Source organism: Lactuca virosa, chromosome 8 (assembly GCF_052849685.1).
Source record: "Lactuca virosa cultivar CGN04683 chromosome 8, Lactuca_virosa_CGN04683_v6, whole genome shotgun sequence".
Lineage (NCBI taxonomy): Eukaryota > Viridiplantae > Streptophyta > Magnoliopsida > Asterales > Asteraceae > Lactuca > Lactuca virosa.
In genome coordinates this window covers 168,964,710-168,973,068 of record NC_136433.1, presented here as the reverse complement: position 1 = coordinate 168,973,068, position 8,359 = coordinate 168,964,710, and positions in this window count along the sequence as shown.

Below are 8,359 nucleotides of genomic sequence, written 5' to 3'. Positions count from 1 at the left end.
AATCCTGATTACCCATTCCCATTATTCTTACTCTCTAATACCTAATGCTAATTTCAAGAGACCTACCCTAAAGGATCTCTATGAGTAGACAATACCGCTTCAGGGAACCATACCAACATGTGTCAACAAGGCAACCCTGGGGGGATAGAACACCTAAACGAACAACTTTCCTTTTCCCTGAAACGTATGATCGTTAACACCTATAGGTACCGAACCTGATAGTGTTCCACCAGAGTACCTAGAATAGTCGGTGGTCGACACCAATACTTTGTTAGATGAATGGTCCCGGTAATACAATGCGTGGCCTCTCACCATTATTTTATTTTCCCAAAAACCCTTTACAACCCAACCCATTATTTTTTCCCAAAACCCTTTACTACCTAACACAAATATAATAGAGTAATTTATATAAGTAAAATCATATCATATAATAACACAATTATCAAGTACATAGATAGAAAGCACATATTACATTTAATAGATACTTCATATCTATGTGTAAGCTGAAAGTAACAATGCGCTTACCGTTAAAATGGATGCCTCCGAATTTGGGCAGCCTTTCACCTTAGCACCTTGACGTTTCCCTTGACGTGACCTAGGTATGATTATTACTAAGTTTTTTTCTAATAATCCTTATGGCTAATGATAGTCTAGATTCCTCAACATTCCTAATGTCTACATCAAGATCTATCAAGTAAGGAATGACCTGGTAGGATCATATCGGAGGTAGGGTCCGTTTGGTATATCGAGTACTCTGTTTGGAAATCCTACTTTAAACACCTCATTAAGTCCAACCTAGACATTATCCTCGTAAGTAGATCAATCAGTATAATGACTTGGAATCACTGATAAATCTTGTTTATAGGTTCATAATAACGACTATGAACACAAATATAAGTTACACTTGAATTAATATAAGTGCAACTTAACTTAAAGAGATTTTAGTGAAAACATGGAGCCCCAATACTGACTAATAAAACCCCCTAAAATTTGACCTAAAGAAGTCTGGTGGTTTTGAGAGAGTTTAGGAAGTTTTGATGTGGAAATGAGCTAAACTCGAAAGGGGTATATATAGGTTGTCAAGAGGCGCACCGCGCATAGACAATAGGAATGATGTGCCCTCTTGTCATGTTGGCCCCTCACAACCACTGCCACATGTCGCTACCGGATCTTGCCACCCCATCACTTCTAGAAGACCACCACGTGTAACAAATTCGCAGTCCCACGTGTCATGTAAACATTATGCCATGTCGCATTGTCTTTTGGAGGAGTGGGCGGCCGAACAGTCCATGTGGCACACTCCGGTGCTGCTACGTTACCAGAACACGTATTTCCTTGCATATCTTCAGACGACCACAACTTTCGCATATAAGCTCCATTGCTGAAGTTCATTATATCCCTGGAATCCTCTCGACGAACTCTACAACTTTCATTAAGTTACCAATAGCTAGTGCTCAATCTAACTAAAATTCAGTGTTAGGCCAGTTTAGACTGTTAAAGTCCGTGCGAAATTCATAACTCCTTCATACAAACTCTGTTTTCGAATGTATTTGTATTGATGGGTTCATATTTACGAGATATTCAATTCTTGTTTAGATTGTTTTGGCTGCCAATCAACCAATTTGAATTTCGATTTCTCTGTCCGCACAACTGTGTTGAAACTTCGAAAAATCCTAACTTCCTCTCACGAAGTCAAATTTGGAAGTTCTCTATACGCACGCCCTTGGTTTTACGACTACTACAACTTTCATTTAGATCACTTAGGCAAATAAGTAATCTATCGAAAATTCAATATTTACGATACATAGAGTCGTGTTGGTTTAATCGCGAAACATTGAAGAAGTATAACTTCTTCCTAATCACATACATGCAACATGTGTAAGGGGCACAACCCAAGAGTTCACGGGCCACACCCAACTCATATAACGGGCCCCGCCCAACCATACATAACGGGCCCCATCCAAATATACATAACGGGCCCCACCCAAATATACATAATGGGCCCCACCCAACCATACAAAACGTGCCTCGCCCAAGGAGTAAACGAGCCTAGCCCAACCCCCTATTTCCAGGAGTCATCTATTGGTCTTCTATACAAGACATAAAGTCATATGTAGTCGGGGATCAAATAGACATTTGAACAGATGATCCACCCGAGAGCGAACAATCAGACAAGAACATCATAATCAAGCATTAGACTCAGAGTTCTCAGGCTATCCAATATAGACTACATATGACCCAAGCTATCACTACCTCATATCCATATAACATAAACACATACTCAAATAACATAGCACATTCCCTTGGTGCCAGCCTTCCCTAGTTACCCTGCCAAACATACCTCCAAACAGAATCATAAGATCAATAGTCAAGACCTTACGAGTCTAGCATACTAAAGTATCAAGTGTTCTAACTGCAAGGCATAACAAGAACTTGTTGGGTTATGAGCAAAACATCAATCCTATGGTGCACATGCAAACCCTAAAGCTTTGGATCTAGTTTTTCTATTTGTACATGCAATAATTATCCAAAGCTTGCAAGCCCTAAATTAGCATACAATAAAATCGAAATCAACATAAATAACTGTTGGATTAGGTGTCTAAGCCCATAACTATAATTGGTATGTACTTGAATTGATAGCAGCACAGTCCTTTTGGGTTGCCCTCAACCTAGCAACTGGACAAGGAAATTATGAAAGGAGAGATATTAATTTATAATATAAATGATTTATTAATATGTTAAAAGATTAATATATTAATTAGAAATCATTATGTTTAATTAATAGTTAGCCAGAAATTAATCAGAATTAATTTTGGGGTTAAAAGTATTAATTATAAAGTGTAGGGACTAGTTTGCAATTATCAGATAGTTGAGTGGAAGGCTCCAGAACCTCCTTGGAAGGAGGTGGACGAAATCTATAGGGGAAACCCTAAGGATTTCGTCCAAGGGGGCTTTGGATAAGGCCCTTGGGTTTGCTTAGGCCCTAAGCTAAGGAGCATTAGGGTTTTCCCAAAACCCTAGTTCCCTCAGCTATATAAGGAGCCTCCTGGCTCATATTTTCGACCACTTTATTCTTTGGAAGATACCTAGGTCGAAATTGCATACTCTCTCCATCCTCTCTCCTTCTAGTTTCTTTCTTGCTAGTTCTTGGGTGTGATTCCATTAGAGGCATTACATTTGTGGTGCTAAGCTTCCAAGAAGATCAAGATCAAGGTCAAGAGGATTATCAATTGTTTACTATAACAATTGAAAGGTATGTAACTCCTAAACCCTAGTTTGTTAATTTCGAAATTAGCCTCTCTCCTCTAGGGTTCTTGTTTTGCAATTCAAAGTTATTGTTGGGTTTTGAGCATTCTAACACTTCCTAAGTGTACATGCAACCCTATTAAACCTTGGATCTATGTTTGTCTAAGATACATGCAAAATATTATTTTCCAAGGTTTATAACCTATCTAGCATGGCATGGGGTACTTTTAACCATAAAGGAACTAGATGAATTACATACCTTTTGTTGATTGTTGATTCCTTGGAGTTTGAGAGCCAAGCACCAATAATGTGAATGCCTCAAATGGAAATCACAAATCACCACAAACTTGGAAAATATATGAGAGAGTATGCTAACTCTTGATTTTGGCCACCACACTTACACACACATTAGTGTCTTTTTCATGCAACATAAGCTTGTTTATATAGTGTACATGGTTAGGGTGAAACCCTAATAACCCATGTATTTTCCTCTTCCAAGGATCCATGGGTAAAAGCTCCATGGATCATCCATGGACTTCCATATAAGCTTAGCCCATTCCAAATGAGTGTTAGCCCACACCATATAAATATAATAGCCCATGATTTAATTAGTCTTCCTTTTAATCACTAAATCAATTCATAATTAATTCAAGATTAAAACTAATTAAATAACATGACTATATATTAATATATTATAACTTATAATATATTAATAAATCGTAAGTATACAACTCTCATAAAATTATCCATAACTAGTTTGGGTGAAGTGCAACCCAAATGGACCATGCCGGGTCGGGTCAAGTATATACCAAATAAGTTATGGACTTAGACATCTTATCCAACAGACTCCCACTTGGATAAGTCTAATAACTGTATTTGCCTATATTACTTCAGGAACCAACCGGCAATCGTAGCTCTCGAAAACTCTTGTGAACTATGAAGCGCCATTTTAGATAAGTGATCATATAATCCTCTGCTCTCATGATATCAGCCGGACAAATACATGGAACAATGTCTTACTTATTGTCTAGCAGTTGTTTCTCGATTTCCGATTTGTTTGACAATGAACTTAACTGAACACATCAATTTAGTTCTGACCGGGCCCGGTACATGGGTCAACACAAAATCATCGAGGGGCCCAGATATCGCTTCTATTTCTAGAAGGAACAGATAAAGTTCGACTCATATGCTTGTTCTACTACTTATTGAATTGTACACAAAGGCACGTTTTATAACATCAAGTTACTGATGCGTTTACGTGCAATCAATGCACAACCAATTCATAGGTAACAACTCATATCTCTAGGTTTGAAGACTTATATGATATTACCGTCTCACGATCACTCGAGATAAATTCCATGAAGTGATACAAGTGAGCGTGGGTTTATTCCAATACTCATAACTTATGAGCACTCATGAACGTTGTAGCAACCATTGCTATGTCTAAACACCTTTAGCCATCTACAAACCCAATTCATGACAATCTTGATTCATACCTACTTCCGACGTATGACTGATTGTGGAAGTTTGAATAAATTAATTATTCTGGAAGTCAAAACATGCAAAACTGAAACAATAGTAAATAATTGACAATGATAGTAACACTTTACTCACAAATAAATCACACATTTTATTCATCATCAAACGTCGATTACATTTTACAAGTTTCAGAAAAATTATCTAATCTGTAAAACTAATATCGTCCCTCAGCCCGATGCGCCTCGCATGCTGCAAATGCTTAACCCTCGTCAGTCCCTTCGTAAGGGGATCCACAGGGTTCTCATCTGACGATACCCTCTTTTCCACGAGGAGTCCCTCTTCTATCTTGTGTCTTATGAAGTGATATTTTCTGTCAATGTGTCGGGATCTGCCATCCATTTGCCATATTTCATAATCATGAAATGCAGCAATGGCTAGCATAACCCTAATAGACTTAATCTTTGCTACTGGTGAAAAGGTTTCATCATAATCAATACCTTGAGCCTGAGTAAACCCCTTCGCAACCAGTCGAGCCTTATAAGTGTGCACCTTCCCATCCATGTCGGTCTTCTTATTGAAGATCCATTTGCACCCGACTATCTTACGGCCTGGTACATTGTCAACCAAGTTCCAAACTTGATTGTCATACATGGACTGTATCTCGCTGTCCATAGCCTCCTTCCATTTAGCAGACTCTGGGCCTGCCATGGCTTCCTTAACACTGTTAGGTTCATCCAGATTTACCAGTGTACTGTCACTGATAAATATATCACCTTCCGTAGTAATATGAAATCCATAATAAAACTCAAGTGTGTTCCTAACCCTTGTGGAACGCCTCAGAAGTACAGACTCGTCAGCTGGATCAACAGGAATTTCCTCCTCAAGTTGATTGCTAGTGTTTGAGGTTCCTTCACCAATTGAGTCTTGAATTTCTTCAAGGTCAATTTGCCTCCCACTGTCTCCTTGGCTTATAAATTCTCTCTCTTGAAAGACTCCTCTCCTAGCCACAAAGACCACATTCTAACTGGGTCTGTAGAAGAGGTAACCAAAGGATTTTTGTGGGTAGCCGATGAAAATACACCTTTCACTTCGAGGTTCGAGCTTGTCATGAGTTTCGCGCCTCACGAAAGCCTCGCAACCCCAAATCTTGATGTGGTCAAAATTGGGAACTTTCCCAGTCCACATCTCATGAGGTGTTTTGGCAACCTTCTTTGTAGGGACTAGATTAAGGATGTGGGCGGCAGTCTCTAAGGCATACCCCCAAAAAGAGATTGGTAGCGAAGCTCGACTCATCATAGAGCGAACCATGTCCAACAAAGTTCGATTGCGCCTCTCAGCTACACCATTCAGCTGTGGTGTCCTGGGAGGTGTCAATTGTGAGACAATCCCACACTCCTTAAGATAGTCGAGGAACTCAGTACTAAGATACTCACCACCTCGATCGGAACGAAGCATCTTAATGTTCCTGCCCAATTGATTTTCTACTTCCTGTTTAAACTCTTTAAACCTTTCAAAAGTTTCTGACTTATGTTTGATTAAGTAGACATAACCATATCTACTAAAATCATCAATAAAAGTCACATAATAGCGATTAGCATCCCTTGTGGCGGTTTTGAATGGTCCACATACATCAGTATGTATAAGGTCCAACAAACCCTCACCCCTTGCACAAATACCAGTGAAGGGTGATTTTGTCATTTTTCCAAGTAGACAAGACTCACAACTATCATCCGACTTGAGGTCGAACGACTCCAAGACTCCATCCTTTTGGAGCTGGCCTATGCGTTTCTTGCTTACATGTCCAAGACGACAATGCCACAAAGATGCTTTATCCAAGCTAGTAGAAGAATCAATACATAATACATTATTTCCTAAATTATCTACAACCGATACAGCTTCATACACACCATCACAAGGTAATGCTTTAAAATAAAGAACATTATTAAAGAAAGCATTAATACTACCAATTTCATTATCAAATGAAAAGGTATAACCTTGTTTGTACAGAGCATGAAAGGAAATAATATTCCTCGCCATTTCAGACGAGTACACACATTTATTCAAATCTAACTTTAACCCACTATCTAGCAACAAAGTATAAACTCCAATCTTGGTAACAGGTGCAACCTTCTTGTTCCCCATGATTAAGTTTATCTTTCCGTGCTCCACATCCTCACTTCTTCTTAGGCCCTGCAAGTCACAACAGATGTGAATACCACAACCTGTATCAAGAACCCAAGAATTAGAATATGGTGAGTTATTAGACAATATAGTGTAGATACCTGCATGGGATGGTTTCACTTTCCCATCCTTGACATCCTGCAAGTACTTTGGGCAGTTTCGCTTCCAGTGCCCCTTATCTTGACAGTAGAAGCATTCAGCATCCTTAGGGATGGCAGAAGGAGTGATAGAACCACCTTTGGTTCCAGATGAGGAGCCTTCAAGGGACTTTCCCTTGGTACCCTTCGAAGGGTGCTTCCTCTTCTTCCCTTTGCCTTGCCCGATAGCCAAAACAGGGGTAGTAGTAGGAGTAGGAGTAGCAACCGACTTACTCTTAAGACCACTTTCGGCAGTCTTCAGAAGTCCTTGAAGCTTACTGAGTGTGACTTCCTCCTTGTTCATGTGGTATGTCATACGAAATTGATCATAACACGATGGAAAGGAGTGCAAAATGATATCAATTGCCAACTCCTCAGGGAAGTTCACATTCAGTTTCATTAGACGGTCCACATACCTTTGCATTTTCTGCATGTGGCTCGTGATTGGTTCGCTATCCTTCATACGGGTAGTGATCATGGAGGAGATTATTTCATACCGCTCTTGACGAGCACTCTGATGGTACCTTTCCTTCAGATCCTGATGCATCTCAAAAGGGTAATAGTCCTCATAGGACGTTTGGAGTTCAGCTGTCATGGTGGCCATCATGATGCATGCCACCTTGGTGGCATCTCTTTCATGTGCCTGATACTCAGCGACCTCCTCAGGAGTAGCAGTGGACTCATCAAGCTCCTTTAGCTCCTTATCGAGGACATATTCCTTGTCCTCGTAACGAGTAACCATCCTGATGTTCCGGATCCAATCCATGAAGTTGGAACCATCAAAGATGATCCTCCCACAAAGGTTCATGAGGGAAAAGGAGCCAGTAGGGTTAGAGCCCGAAGCTTTGTTGTTGGAAGACATCTGAAAAGAAGAAAACAAGTTTAGATTAGATATATCGAATCCTTAATAATACACCTAAATGTAATATTAAGGCTAGGATCCAACACAATATATTATAACTTAGAAGAGGGATGCCGTAATCTAAGCTATAATATATTTGAAGGTAGGTGAATGACGATTCACCAATTTCCACCATGAAAACGAAATGAATTATTAGGTTTTATTGGTTTTTGAAATTCCTAGATTCTTTTGAGATTCATTGAACTTTTCAATGGCATGTTTCAATCTCGATTGTGCCCTTCAAGTTTTGTGACTAGGATGCCGAGGATCACAAAACAAGGTGTGAATAACCATGCAAATTCACTTGGTACCCTTAATATTATCACCTAATCAATGTGCCGGTTAACCACACACGCTCCACCGATCTATGATAAACATTAAGTCACCCTTCGTGATCCTTACTAGTCCAAGTTAG